The sequence below is a fragment of the Cryptomeria japonica genome, chromosome 8 (genome assembly GCF_030272615.1).
Source record: "Cryptomeria japonica chromosome 8, Sugi_1.0, whole genome shotgun sequence".
NCBI classification, from domain to species: Eukaryota; Viridiplantae; Streptophyta; class Pinopsida; order Cupressales; family Cupressaceae; genus Cryptomeria; species Cryptomeria japonica.
The window spans coordinates 618,360,452-618,377,175 of NC_081412.1; positions in this window are offsets into that span (position 1 = coordinate 618,360,452).

A 16,724-nucleotide genomic window follows, 5' to 3' on the forward strand; every position below is an offset into this window, starting at 1 on the left:
ATTTGTATAAATGGATACCAGGACTAGCTAGAAAGGGATCACAAGAATTTTGTATCGAAGCTCTGGGGAAATATATGTAGGCTTTGTTATGGCATTTTTTAGTCATTCTTGTGTCTAGGTAAAATTTTGATGAGAGAATAATAATATACAATCAGAAAAAATTTTGAGCCTAGATCTGTGTTGTCTTTATGTTTGTATGTTGGTTTTTTATTTCCGATTAGATAACCAAGGATTGTTTAATTAGATGATTTGCAAGGCAAATAATGGGAATGTTTTAGGTCTTTTCCTCAAGGAGGAGAATTCAATATAATTAATTCATGTTCGTTTATAACTAGTGCATTCACATGAATTTGATGACTTGGTCTAGCATAGGCTAAAAGTTTGTATATGTTAGGAATATACGAATTTGGTAGATCAAAGTGGTGATATGTATATGAATTCAATTGTCAAATTTTAACTTGATTTTGATGACTCTAAGGCCCAAATAAGGCACTAGTTTAATTTTCTTGTGTTCATGACATTCTTTGTGATCCTTTACAATAAAAGAAAATCTTTCATTTATGTTTGGTTGCACTAAAGTGAAGAAGTTTGCAGAAATTCACACTAGTTTTCTATAAATCATCTACTAAGTTGTGAGAAAGTAGTCACAAGTAGGTATACGTGCCTTAACTTTGTCAAGCTTGAAGTGTAGTAGGTTTCCTTGTAAACCTTGTTAATTGTTGTGTTGTTTCCTTTCTTGTTGTTCTCTTCTTTTGTAAACAGAGGCAAAAGATTTTGAAGAGAAAACAAAGTAGTCAGAAATTAAGACCAACAAAGTACATGATATTAAATAAATTTAAATAAAACTAATGTAGAGATAATTAATTTTCCTATACATGTGGACACGACCATCAAGATTGGTTTACATTCAAACCCATATGATCATCCTAACCTGCTTGTTAGTTTTCTACAGACATAACCTACATTTAAGGTGAACAATTTGATTTAAATTTAAATTGACAAGTTGAGATTTAATTTAAAAATTAAATTTATGTATAAATTAAATATATATGTACATGTGCATATATATGACATACAACTATTTTTTTACCTTGTAAGATCTTGTTGATAGTGGACCTTTTGCTGATGTCACCCAGGATATGCGTAGAGGAGATGATCTGAGTCAGGTATGTGCATGAAAAAAAAAATATAAATTAAATCTTTCATGTACATCCTAAAAGTTGAATTAATTTTTTTTTTAAAGAACCTAATTAAATATGATCTGTACACCTAGTCCAGCTTTAAATTTTTTATTTGTCTTTAAATTTATCTATTTAAAATTGAACATTAAATATAAACTTAATTTAAATTTATATTTTTCATTATTCAATCTATATATATGTTGGCATTGTGTTGTCATTGATGTCAACCGGTATAGGTTGTTATCGGTATCACTAGCAATGATCTCAACTAATGAACAAGAGGTTTTTGGTATTAGAGTTTGATGGCAATCACAATAGATGTTGGACCAGTATGGGGGAAGTGTTGTTGTGTTGTCATTAGTGACAACCAGTTGACCATCTTCATGTAGAAGGTAGAACTGGTGTGTACCGGTATGATAGAGGTGTAGTAAAGTGACCACTCTATCTAAAGGGTTGTTGATGTGGTGTTGCATACAACTGGGATGAAGAGAATACATGATGGGTATTGATTGTGCTGAAGTGGCAGTATACTATTTGGTTCACATCAACTCCAGAGGAGAAATATGAGCAGGCCACCAGATTGCTAGTGTAAGGATAACTAGGAGGACTCCCATCAGATGAAGAAGCTATCATAGGCTAGGTGATAGGTTGATAGAGTATTTTGCCCTTGTTTCCAAAATGACATATGGAAAACCAACAAGACATATGTAATGTCGAAGATGTATCCTCCCTTTAGTAAAGTCACACTTGTACCAACCAAATAATTCCTTGAGATAGGCAGGTGATTGAATGTAGAGACCAGTTGTACAAGTGGAAGAATGAGGAGTTGAGATGGTGTGTTTTGTTGGCTTAAAAAACCAGATGAGAGGAGAACCAATTTAATGAAGAAGGATGCTAATGAATCTACAAGAATATACATGGTGATACGAGGATGTTGAAGGAAGGTTGATGCAAAATAGTTGGAGTGTGATGACTTGGTGTCATCAACGTGTCTCACTGGCAAGAAGCAAAGTATGTCGCCTATCAAAAGACACATTTATTGGAATCTACATTGGTGATTGTTGACATATTATGTCAACTAGTAAAACATCAAAGAAGAGACAAGGAAGATAAGGTTCTTGCCTAATAGAGATGGAGTTCATTGACGGTTGATGACATGGTGTCAACAAGAGTGGTTACGATTATGTAAGTCAACTAGTAATATGAATAAGCTGCAGGTGCAGAAGACTCCTACATGTTGAGAATGTGCATGTTTTGCATTGACATGTCTGAAGACCAGTTTGAGGGTTCCACTGGCAGTTTAGCATAGAGAAGACATGAAGATAAAATCGGTAGAGTATGAGACATCGGTAGACCAGTGAAGTACAGACAAAGGTTTACACCGATAGATTAGAAAATATCATGGCACAAAGGATAACCAACAAAGAGGTTACTGCCGGTAGGGTTAGTAAACCAGTATGGGCATATTGACTATGTATGAGGTCGGTGACCATGCTAAACTAGCAAAGTAGTGTGATGAGGTGTATACCAAAAGCAATGCCACGTGAAGGTGAAGTGGTAAACTTGCATGAAGTGGCAGATGAAACATGCATGGGTCGGTGAAGTGAGGTTGGTGAGGTAGTTGTGATTGGTCGAACATTATTGATGACTACAAAGCTCAAGGTAGTGTTGCAGAGTTATGGAGCTTGACATACAGGATAGTTTGATTGTGCAAATCAGAGTAGGTGAAGGAAATAGATGAGCCATTTATGGCAATTGACTAAGAAAATATGATAGATTGATTGTGAGTTGCTGAAGAAGGAAGGCATGTTTTGGAAGGCATGATAATGGTAGAAATGTGCAGGCAGTCATCTCAAAGTTGTTATCTGATCAGATCTGATTGGATTAGATGTGCCTCATGATCAGTGGAGAAAAACCTAAGGCACCAATTTTCAATTAGTTTTTAGTGAGAAGTTTGGGTTATAAATATGCAAGCCTAAGACATTATGAAGTGTTGTTGAGGAGAAGAGTTTAGTGCTATCACAAAGTGACTAAGTGTTACTTCTACAAGTTAGATAAAATTAGTCAAGTGCACAACAAACATTTGAGAAAAGACTGAGTGTGAGGGAGAACTAGGTTGAAGTGCTCAATCGGTAGCAGAGCAGAACCGGTAGTGTTCATACTGACAAAGAAGTCAAGGTAGCACTGCAGAGTAGGCAAGCATAGAACTGACTAATTAAAGTACCGGTGGAGAGAAGTAGAGAGCTAAAGGAAGTAAGAACCGACAGAGTGGAAGGTGAACCGGTAAGCAATAGCAGTGAGAAGAGAGATTCAGTCAGAGTGAGCAAAGAAATGGTAAGGCTGAGGAGATACCTTACCGATAGGGAAGTTTGTTTTGAGTTGTTACAAGATTCATTTGTAACTAGATTACTACCTTTGTATTTGATGTTTTCATTGTGATCATTGAGTTGTAGCTTGGTACAGGGGTTGTAGCTCCTTTGGGTTGTAGCCCATAAAATAGTTAGGGGTTGGTGCTCCTTGGGTTGGTTCCCTAAGTTAGGGGTCGTAGCTCCTTTGGATTGTAGCCCATAAACAAGGCAGGGGTTGTAGCTCCTTGGGTTGGTTCCCTAAAATTTGTAATAGAGGTTTGATTGTGAGGCTAGATTGGAGCAGTAGACTCCAACAACATTCCTCACTAAGGTTTTCCCCATACATCCTGGTGTTATGTGATGTGTCTTTCTGTGTTGGCTTTTGTGTTTAATCTCCCCACTAGCCGGTAAGTCTGTTCTGAGTTAGATCTAATAACTGGTATGCACACATAAGATAGGAAATGGGAAAAGTTTGAGAACCACTTATTCACCCCCCTCTTAGTCATGCATTGTGTCTAAAAATTGGTATTAGAGCCTAGGTTCCAAGTCAGACAAGCTTTCTACAGCTTGGGTAGATTCTAGCTTAAGGACACAATGGTCTATTTAGTGTCAATCCCTACTCTAGTGTTTAATGGATCAAACTATCCTATTTGGAGTTGTAGAATGAAAGTCTATCTATCCTCCCTAGATTATGATGTCTCGATTGCACTTATCAATGGTCTCCCTAGAAATGTTTGTCCTTCCACTGATACTGAAGAAGAAAGAAGATGTACATGTAACGAAGAAGCCATGAAGGCTATATTTAGTGGGCTCACCAGTGATGTTCTATCATAGGTGGATAAGTGTAGATCAGAAAAGTGTCTATGGGATAGACTGAAGAAGATTTATATAAATGAGCCATGCACTACTGAATCAGATTGTGGAAGCATGAAGGACAAAAATGTAGACACATGTGGAAGTGGTCATAGTAGATCAGTCAGTTGTTGTAGTTTTGATGAAGAGGAAACTCATCTCTTCATGGCACAAGAGACAAAAAGTGATGTGCATACATTAGAGTGTTACAAGATAGACAGATCCCACCAGCAAGATGTGTTTGGGAGTGATGATGAAGATGAAGCTGAATTAGATCTTGAAAGTGAACTAGTAAGTGCACTAGATGAGCTGCAAAGTGTTAGAAAGGATTTTAAAAATTACAAAGATTCAGTTCATAATGAATGTAATTGGTTGATAATATGCCTTGAAGAATAAAATAACAATATCTGCATATTGACATCTCAACTTGAAGAGGCAAAAGGATTGACTAGTGAGTTGAAATTAGTCTTTGATACTGAAGAGAGAAGATGTGAGGATCTTCAGCTAGAAGTGGAAACAAAGGACAAGGAGTGTGAGAAGTTGAAAGAGGAAATGGAGAGCATCAGGAAAGACCTTGCGAAAAGTCAATATGAGCTCAAGGTAAGGATCCTATATGATGGCAGTACTAATACCTTGGACAAAATGTTAAGTAAACAAAAACACACCAAGGATACTAGAGGATTAGGATATGCTTCTGGTGAATGCTCTACAATCAAGGAGACCTCCCACAATGATACTCAATTTGTCTCCTCAAATGAAAATGGAAAAAGATAGACCCTCACAGTCAGAAATGCACCAAATAAAAGGCTAGATCTGACTACAACTAGTGAGGATATTAAGTTGAGAATGAAGAATGGTTCTACATGGAGGAACAATGCAAATCTGAAAGGAAAAGGGAAAATAAGAGAAGATAGCTTCATTGAAAACAAGAACATGAGAAGACAACATAGGAGAAGTCTTCCTACTGGCAAAAACCAAGCATGGAAGAAGAGGAGATCAGATAGAAAATATGCAGAGAATGGACAACCCAAAGTCCATCCCCGAAGAAGGAGAAACGGAGAGGCCAAATTAGTAAGATCATCTCATGTTTGGTAGAATAAATTTGTAAGTAATAAGCCTCCTTTCTTAGGATATTGTTTTACATGTAAAGGTTATGGTCATAGGAAAGAAGAATGTGAAATAAGGACTAGGAATAGATAGAGTGTTGTTCCTAGATATGTTAAATCAAAAGGCCATAAAGTTAATGCATGTAAGCTGAATGTCTCATAGAGTAGAAACATATATGTTCCCCTTCCTAGCTATGATAACATGAATCCATGCATTGCTCCTAAAAATGTAAACATTGTGTGTTATAACTGCAATGGTTTAGGACATAGAAGCTATGAATGTAGGAAGAAGTATATGCATTCCCATAGCAATTGGAGGATCAATCTTTCTCAGCATGTGAGATGCTATAGGGGATATGAGTAGCATAGACTAGCTTGGAAGAAGAGGAGAAATATTTTTGCACATTCAAGGAATTCAAGAAAACCAGTAACCAGCCAAAATGGCATGTTCAAAAAAGGAAGAGAAAACTGGTATGTTAGAAGGTTCCCCAATCATGAGATTGACATGGATGTTGCATGTCACTATAGCATCATCTGCAGAGAAAGGACCAATGATGAGAATAAGGTCAATCATGCTACCAAGACTATAGATGTGGAAAGGAAAGAAATCAAGCAAACATGGAGGAAGAAGCTGGAAGAAAAGAGAAAGGACCAGAATTGTGCATTTAATGCATAGGTGATGTCTCCTATGGCTTGAAGGAGATGCAAGACTTAGGGGGAGTTACATATTGACCAGATCATTCATCCCTTAGTTGAGTATAGATAAGGAGATGAACATGCTGTTGCCGATAAGAGGAAGAGAATATGATGGCAATATGTGTAGTTACCCTAACCACACATGGAAGATGGTTTATTGCTATAGGTGAAATAAATGGTAGCAGAGGAAATTAGAACCGAAAAATCTAGGTAATGAGGAAAGTGTCCTAGTAGAGACAAAAGACTAGTATATGCATCATGCTACTAACACAAATGTTGATAAGTGTTGCAAGTTATGTAAGTCAATGAGTTGAGGGATCACTGCAGTAACTCCGATAGCTTGGATGGATAATGTTATATCTTAGGTGATATTGAAAAGGACCTAAATGAATTATGGTGGTCGAGTAGTTGATCTTATGTGCATACATCTTAATGGGTCAACAAGTTGGATATGTGACCTACTAGTTGGAATTGTGGTCATGATGATGGATGTCATGGGTATTTATGTGAGTTCTAGTTTGGGATCTGGCAGATAAGAAATGAAGACCATGAATCTGATGTTCAAGGGGAGTTCAGAGCTATATCCTCAGAGTGATATCAAATATATTGTACACAAAAGAAGATCAAGTAGATGCTCAAAGAAGGAGAGAGAATAGTGTATGATGTTAAGGGTTGTTAGGTACCTAAGATTTCCATCTCAAGTGTAGATGATTGAGATGATGTTGTGCATAATTTTCAAAGGGGGAGATGGACCCAACAACAAGCAAAGAAAGATACTTGTTAGTGCTTGGTAGATACAAGGAGGAATGTTATCCTAATAGTTGCCTTTGCCATTGTTGTCAAAGGGGGAGAAAGTTACTGTAGTATATCAGATACTACATGTGTTGACATCAATGCTAGAGGGGGAGATTGTTGGCATTATGTTGTCATTGATGTCAACCAGTATAGGTTGTTATCGGTATCATTGACATTGATGTCAACTACTGAACAAGAGGTTGTTGGAATTACAGTTTGATGTCAATTGAAATAGAAGTTGGACTGGTATAGGAGAAGTGTTGTTGTGTTGTCATTAGTGACAACAAGGTGACCATCTTCATATAGAAGGTAGAACTAGTGTGTACCGATATGCTAGAGGTGCACTAAAGTGACTACTTTGTATAAAGGGTTGTTGATGTGGTGTTGTATACAACCAGGATGAAGAGAATATATGATGGGTATTGATTGTGCTGAAGTGGCAGTATAATACTTGGTTCACATCAACACCAAAGGAGAAATATGAGTAGGCCACCAGATTGCTAGTGTAAGGATAACTAACAGGACTCCCACCGGATGAAGAAGCTATCATAGGCTAGGTGATAGGTTGACAGAGTATGTTTCCCTTATTTGCAAAATGACATATGGAAAACCAATGAGACATATGTCATGTTGAAGATGTGTCCTCCCTTTAGTAAAGTCACATTTGTACCAACTGAATGATTCCTTGAGATAGGCAAGTGATTGAATGTAGAGACTAGTTATACAAGTGGAAGAATGAGGAGTTGAGATGGTGTGTTTTGTTGGCTTGAGAAACTAGATGAGAGGAGAACTGGTTTGATGAAGAAGGATGCTAATGAGTCTACAAGAATTTACATCATGATACGAGGATTCTGAAGGAAGGTTGATGCAAAATAGTTGGAGTGTGATGAATTGGTGTCATCAATGTGTCTCACTGGCAAGAAGGAAAGTATGTCATCCAACAACAAACACATTTATTAGAATCTGCATTGGTGATTGTTGACATGTTATGTCAACCAGTGAAACATCAGAGAAGAGACAAGGAAGATAAGGATCTGCCCTGATAAAGATGGAGTTTGTTGAAGGCTGATGACATGGTGTCAACAAGAGTGGTTACCAGTATGTAAGTCAATTGGTAATATGGACAAGGTGCAGGTCCATAAGAATCTTATGTGATAAGAATGTGCATGTTTTGGAATGACATGTCTAAAGACCCATTTGAGGGTTCCACTGGTAGTTCAGCATAGAGTAGACATGAGGAGAAAACCAGTAGAGTGTGATACACCAGTAGAGTAGTGAAGTGCAGATAAAGGGTTACACCAATAGATTAGAAAAGGTCATGGCAGGAAGGATAACTGACAAAGTGGTTAGTGTCGATAGGGTTAGTAATTCGGTATGGTCATACTTACTATGTGTGAGGTCGGTGACCATGCTAAACTGATAGAGTAGTGTGATGAGGTGTATATTGATAGTGATGCCACATGAAGATGAAGTGGTAAACTTGCATGAAGTGGTAAATGAAACATGCACAGGTCGGTGAAGTGAGTTTGGTGAGGTAGTTGTGATTGGTCCGACATTATTGATGATTGGAAAGGTCAAGGTAGAGTTGCATAGTTGTGTAGCTCGAGATCCAGGATAGTTTGATTATGTGGATTAGAGTAGGCAAAGGAAATAGCTTTTCCATTTATGGTGATTGATTGAGAAAATTCAATAGACTGATTGTAGGTTGCTAAAGAAGGAAGGTATGTTTTGGAAGGCACGGTAATGGTGGAAATGTGTAGGCAGTCATCTCAGAGATGTGATTTGATCAGATTTGATTAGATTTGATGTGCCTTGTGATCAGTGGAGAAAACATTATTGCATCAAATTTGAATTAGTTTTTGATGGGAAGTTTGGGTTATAAATATGCAAGCCTAAGACATTATGAAGTGCTCCTAAGAAGAAGAATTTAGTGTTGCTACTAAGTGAATAAGTATTACTTCTACAAGTTAGAGAAAATAAGTCAAGTTCACAACACACATTTGAGAAAAGACTAAGTATGAGGGAGAACCAGGTTGAAGTGCTCAACCGGTAGCAGAGCAGAACCGGTAGTGTTCATATTGGCAGAGAAGTGAAGGTAGCACTGCAAAGTAGGAAGACATAGAACTTGCTAAGTATAGTACCGGTGGAGAACAACAAAGAGCTGAAGGAAGTGATAACCAACAAAGTAGAAGGTGAACTGGTAAGAAACAACAGTGAGTAGAGAGATTCAGTTAGAGTGAGTAGAGAGTTGGTAAGGCTGAGAAGATACCTTACCGGCAGGGAAGTTTGTTTTGAATTGTTACAAGATTCACTTGTAACTAGATTACTACCTTTGTATTTGATGTTTTCATTGTGATCACTGAGTTGTAGCTCAGTGTAGGGGTTGTAGCTCCTTTGGGTTGTACTCCATAAAATAGTTAGGGGTTGGTGCTCCTTGGGTTGGTGCCCTAAATTAGGGGTTGTAGCTTCTTTGGGTTGTAGCCCATAAAAAAGGTAGGGGTTGTAGCTCCTTGGGTTGGTGCCCTAAATCAGGGGTTGTAGCTCCTTGGATTGGTGCCCTAAACTTTGTAACAGAGGTTTGATTGTGAGGCTAGATTGGAGCAGTAGACTCCAACAACATTGCTCATCGAGGTTTTTTCCATCTTGGGTTTTCCTTGTACATCTTGGTGTTAGGTGATGTCTCTTTTTGTGTTGGATTTTGTGTTTAATCTCCCTACTAGCCAGTAAGTCTGTTATGAGTTAGATCTAATAATTGATATGCACACATAGGATAGGAAATGGGAAAAGTTTGAGAACCACTAATTCACCCCCCTCTCAGTGGTGCATTGTGTCTAACAATATATATGTGTGTGTACTATAGCATGAGATAGAAGTGACATCGACAACCTCTATAGAACCTAGAGATGTAGAGCCCTCAGTGGAGTCTATAGGAGATGAGCCTACTCATGTACATGTATGCGATGCAAACTTATATTGAAATTTATAATCTATTTTAAAAAATTTATATATATATATATATAATTACACATGTAAAATACGTAGTTCTCACAAACTTTCATTTTTGTCTTCCAGAGTTGATCTTCTCCTCATTCTCGTTTGCGTGGCTTGAAGAGGAGTCTAGAATGATTTAGGGCTCGTCCTCTTAATTTTAGGGGCTAGATATATATAGAGATATTTGTTATGTATCTTTCATGCAATTTACTGACATTTGATCATTCCATCACATGGACTTATTTATTTTCCACACTTTGATTATATTTTATGTTGAGCATGGACCTTTTTCATCACACATGGACTTGATATGTATGTGCACATGATATATATGTGTGTGTGTGTGTGTGTGCACGCGCGCATGTGTGTGCATATATATATATATATATATATATATATATATATATACATATACATATATATATATATACATATACATATACATATATATATATATATAGATATACATATACATATACATATATATGTATATATATACATATACATATACATACATACATACATATATACATACATACATATATACATACATACATATATATACATATGTATGTATGTATGTATGTATGTATGTATGTATATATGTACATATATGTGTATATATGTATATATGTATGTATGTACATATGTATATGTATATATATGTATATATATGTATGTATATATATGTGTATGTATATATATGTATATATGTATTTGAATATATATGTATGTATGTATATATGTATGTTTTACGAGAACTTCTAGTACACATGTACATGTGTCATGGACATTATTTATATATATTTATTTATTTATAATCATTTGGAGCTACATTTCATGACATACGTGTGCAATGTTAAAAATTATTGACATTTATGTATATTAAATATTTTGGGAATATAGATGAATTGATTATGTGTTGCATTGATTTTTTGTTATTGATGTCAACACTAACTGGTATGGTTGGTTACCGATAGATAGGTTTTGCTTACCGGTAGAAGATCTAGTGTTACTGGCAGAAGGGACTATCTGTTGGATACTTCCAACTTGTTTGGATCAATGGAGTATGTTTGGTTTTATGTGATACATGCTTCTGGAGCATGTTTTAATCAGTTGGTATTGACTTGGTGATCAGATGCTACCATACACTCTTGTAAACCCTTACCAGCATGGGTTTAAGGTTTAACTGATAGAGCTTTCACTGAGAATCTTGGATACAATGCCAAAGTGGTGTTGTTTCCACTTCTAGATGGAGTTTAGGATGTTGAAGATGTTCTTTGATTGTGCCTCAATTGATTGAAGACATTTCTTTGGCATGGTGGACCTATATTAGCTCCCGTGCCTATCTAGGTTATGGATCGGTATCATATTAACATGCTCTCTACATTTTAACGAGATGATTTATGGATTGGTTATTATTGTTTTGGTCTTACGCTGACATGGCATATCATTGTAATATGGATGTATGTAATGATCTTATTGTAATATTATCTAGGTGGCTGACCTAATTGGTTTAGGCCTTAGGGTTTGTATAGATGATGTAAGATCTCATTGTAGATTAAGGGATGGTATGGGAATGAAATGAGTGTGTCATGGTCATGGAATGTAATATAATATGTAAAGGAGAGTTGGTTGATCATAGGTGATTGAATTGGGTTTAAGGAAGAGGTGAAAGGCCTCTGGTATTGAGCTTAATCGGGACTATAATTAGGAATGGTAGATGCTATCTCTGGTAGTTCATTCATCTATATTATTATCCAATTATCTTGTGGTAGTTATAACCTATTTGTAGTCAATGAGACTCTTTTGTAATGAGCAGTATGCTCTAGTTAGTGTTCCTTCCTACATGTGCAGGCCCCTTATTGTATCGTATACTTTTTGCAAAAGTATCATCTGATGGTGGGTAGGCTTCCCACGATGGTTTTTGCCTTTCCAGGTTTTCCACATACAAATCATGGTGTTATATGGTATAGTTTTAATATGTTAATTCTCTATTTCATTCTTAAGTCTTATTGCTTACCGGTATTTGTTTCTTCTATTTCGGTATTCAATGTTTATGGGCTCTAGTTGAAGGTTATAAAGTGGTTTAATTGATATAATATGTTAACAACTGATTCACCGCCCCCACCCCCCCTCTCAGTTGTTTATCAGTTATCCTAACAATTGGTATTAGAGCTTTGGTCCTCTTTGGCAGAAGCTTAACCACTTGAGGTAGATCGTATGGCAACTAATACTTATAATCCATTGGCAACTATTTTTAGAAGAGAAATCCCTAAGATTGATGGAACAAATTATGGGATATGGAAAATCCAAATGGAGACTCATCTTAGATGTCTTGGCAAGGATATTTGGGAGCTCACTGAGAAAGGATATACACCTTATGATCTATCATTTGGCAATCCTGCTCCTACACACCTAGACAATAATATTGAAAATGATTGCAAAGCTAGAGAAGCCCTCCTCTGTGCACTTAATGATCAACAAATCATGGGATTGACTGATAAATCATCGACAAAGGTTATGTGGGATAAATTGAAAACTATGAATGAAGGTGATCCTACTGTCAAAATTGCTAAACTTGATGGTTACTAGGTAAGTTATGAAAACATGAAGATGGAAGATAATGAAAGAATTGCTATATTTATGGAAAGAGTAAATGATATTATTATGGGAATTCAATGTTGTGGAGGACCTCTGAGTGAAGAAAAAATAGTTTCCAAAGTCTTGAGAGCCCTTCTAGCGGCTTACAAGATGAAGGCAACTGCAATTAATAAACTAAGAACAATGGCAAACACTTCAGTTAATAGAGACATTCTGATTGGAAAATTATCTGCTTTTGAGCTTGAAGAATTTGGATCTTTTGGAGCTACAAAATCTGCACCTTCTTTTCATGCTTCATCATCTACCAGCAAAAGTGATTGGAAAGCTTTATATGCAAAAGAATTGGAAGATATGAGGAAAGAGGATGAAGAATTTGAGCAAATTGAAGCCTTATTTGCTAGAGGAGTACCTAAAGGACCAGTAGGAAGTAAGTATGAAGGAAAAGCACCTTTTAAATGTTTTGCATGCAATAATATTGGTCATTTTGCATCTAGATGTCCTGAAAGGAATGAAATATTTGAAGAGAGAGTTAAGAAATCATTTAATCCTAATTAGAACCGATGTAGATTCAAGAAAAGTAAATAATTATACATAGTGGATGAGGAAGGAGTAAGTGATGACTCTGAGGATGAACCGACAATAGACTCTGCTAGTGGATCCGACAATAGAAAGGAATGGGTGTTCTATGCCTTAAAGGAATATGAACCAAAACTGACTATCATGAATGAATAAAAGGCCTTGGCAGGAAAAGTTGAAGATAATGATGAATGGGTAATTGATAGTGGATGGTCACATCATATGACTAGAGATAAAAGAAAATTTTGTCCCTGCAAGAATACAAAGCATGTATGATCAAAGGTAGAGGTATTATTTCTCTAGATGGCAAGCATAGTACTGATAATCTCTATTATGTAGAAGTTTTAAAGCACAATATTTTGAGTGTTGGTCAATTGGTGGACAAGGGTTTCCAACTTCAATTCAAAGATAGAAAATGCAAAATCCTTAACAAAACTGGTTTAATGATTGCAACTGGTATTTAGACTGGAGGTAATATCTTTCACTTGAACACTTGTAATAAGACATGTTTGATTTCTCATACTGATGAGAGTTGGCTATGGCATAAGAGGTTGTGTCATGTTAATTTTGATTGTATTATTAAGATCAATTCAACTAAGGTAGTTAGAGATATACCTAAGATTATGAAGCCTCATAATCCGGCATGTAAGGAATGCCAATTGGGAAAGCAAGTTATAACTTTGTTTAAGAGAATACATGATAAATCTAATGATATACTTGATTTGATTCACACTGACTTATGTGGTCTAACAAAGACTAGAATCTTTCAAGGTGATAGGTATTTCATGCTGATAAATGATGACTATTCTAAAACGGTGTGGATGAATTTTCTTAGGGAGAACTCCAAACCTTTTGATAAATTCAAGATCTTTAAGGCTAATGTAGAAACTAAAACAGGATTGAAAATCAAATATCTGAGATCAGATCTGTTAGTCCCAAATTCTGATTTTCCTCCTATCCTCCTATAAGAAAATGAATAACTTTATCTGCATATAAAGAGAATAGGGAAAAAGAACCTTAGAGTAACATATAACAAGGTTTGAGAACCTTCTACACTTTTAACTTATCCAAAGTTCAGGCGGGTATACCTTTTGTGAATATTTTCACACTTTAAATTGAGATCCACAGTAAACCAGTGTCAAAAAACCAATGGATTTCATCACCTCAACATAAACTGAAATATTTGAATAAAAACTTATATACTTCTTCAGTATTGATCTTCAAGAAAATTAGAAAGAATCCCACAAGTACCAGTGCCTTACCCAAGCCATAGAGTCACCTAAATTAGGCAATAATTTTCAATAGCTGAAACATTTTGATACACCTCATCATCTTAGCTTTCGTGAACCTCATACATGCCTAACATATACATAGATCCTCTCCCATTTAACTAAAATAATTCATCAAATTCATAGCAACAAACAATAGATTTGCTGACAGAAATATTCCTTGCACATTTAATCCCTCTCTTGAAGAGAAAAGCCAGAAATATTGTCTATAAGATCACCTAACAATCCATGCTCATTCGAACAACCCTAGATTATCGAAATGAAACCACCAAACTATAGAATGCACACCAGAAGACAGAAATCTTAGGCCTAAAACTTTGATTTATATATTCATATTCATTCTTGAAAATATTACATCACCCAGAGTCATCTCCTTGAAACCAGAAAAAACCCTAAATATATTTTGCCAAAGTTTCTTTACAAAATTCTCATTATCACTTTTTCACTAGTCCTGGTATCCATTTATAACATTACGGATGCATTCAAGCTTCAGACATTCCTAGAAAGGCTTTTTACAAACCGCAGTATTCTCCAAGAAATGGTTACAAGTCTTTTTCAATATCAATGACCTCTTCCATTTGTTGTTCTACTGCAACCTCTTCTACCTGTTCTGGAACATCCTCTTTTTGTCCAATATATTTGTCCTTCCACTCCTAAAACACATCATCACTTGGCAAAGAAAAGTTAATAATCTTTTGTCTCATCGCTTCTAGCCTTTTCCAAGTGACCCTCAACTGCCCAATTTTTGTTTCTATGAAACCATAATGTGATTTCACCTTTTCAATCTCTTCAATCATCTCGACAAATAAGGATATGTCATCAGTGTTAATTATTTAATTAACCCTTTGGGACAATTTGTGGTCTAGCTCTTCTAGCAATGCCTTCTCCTCTTTCAACTGAATTGGACCAACAAACCCCCCTGGAAACAATTCATATTTGTGATCTAAATATTCTTTTCTATATAGTTGGGCTTTTCCTTTTACACTTGCCCTTTCCTCTGAGAGTATATTCATTTCTTTTATAAACTCACTAGTGGACCTAAGATTGTCACTTGCCTTTGCATCTACATGGGATGAACACATGAGCTCTAACACCTTATCTCTAGGCATCCACTTATTAATAATTGGTTCTGAGGTGGTTTCATCCTCTCTTAATTCAATTAGAATTTTCAGGATCCTTTTCATAGAAATGTGTACAACAGAGGCCTTGACTGAATCAGCAAACTTCAAAATTGTGGCTTTTACCTTTTCTTCATACTTGCTTGCAAACAAGGTTCGAGCCTATTTCAACTTTTCCAACTCATGTTGGATAGTTTCAGCTAACTAGAAACCAGAAGGCCTAGGAGAAGGGGGATATTCTATAATGGGACTGGTAGGTGGAGGTCTTGTGGGAGAGGAGGCTATCATGAGAGTAGAGGATTCACCTGGATGATGCTGACCTACCAACTGACTCTAAAGTATAGCAATAACACTGTCTCTATTGGCTACTTCTTCTTTGGCCTCATTGTAAGATTTTAAGATTGTTTCTAGTTTTAATTGGAGATTAGCCTTTTCTTTTGCCTCCTTTTATGCTACTGCCATACTGAACTTTGTAGTTTCCAAGACTATGCTTGCAGCTTCCACCACCCCTGTATCTTGGACTCTTTTTACAATCATGCCTCCTAGGAGACTAGAATCTGATACACCTTTCCCCCTTTTATTCTCATCCTTCTTCTGTGACCACATGACTAGAGCAACATTATCTTTGCTAAAGGTCAATCCTTCCATGGGTTTAGTTTCTTTCCTTACTACTTCAAGAACCAGAGCATCAGCTCTATCCCATTCAGGGAGGATTAAAACACCAACATTAGATACCATCTCTCTTCCCTTCTCAGGAGTAGTGGTCTTAAACTCTTCAATCATTTCTTGCTTCACCTCTTCCTCCACCCGAGTTACATCTCTGTGAGGCTGTTCACTCTTCCTTTGCTCACATCTGGCTTTGAACTGTTCCATATTTTACTTCCACATAAATTGCATGAAAGCTCCTATTGTAACAAAGTTACTATCAGCCAGGAATTCCTCACTGGCTTGCTTGACAGTTGGGTTTAATTCTTTACCTGTGAGTTCACTTTCAGTCAAGTTCATCTCAACACTAGGAGGCTCTTCTAGCATCCCCTCTTCTGTTTCCTCATATGTATAGGCAATCTCCTCGAGATTCCCTAATTGCAATAACTACTCGGCCAACGCTTTCTCATCTCCTATGTGAATAGGAGATTGAGATTGAGAATAGAGAGGTTCACCAGTTTAC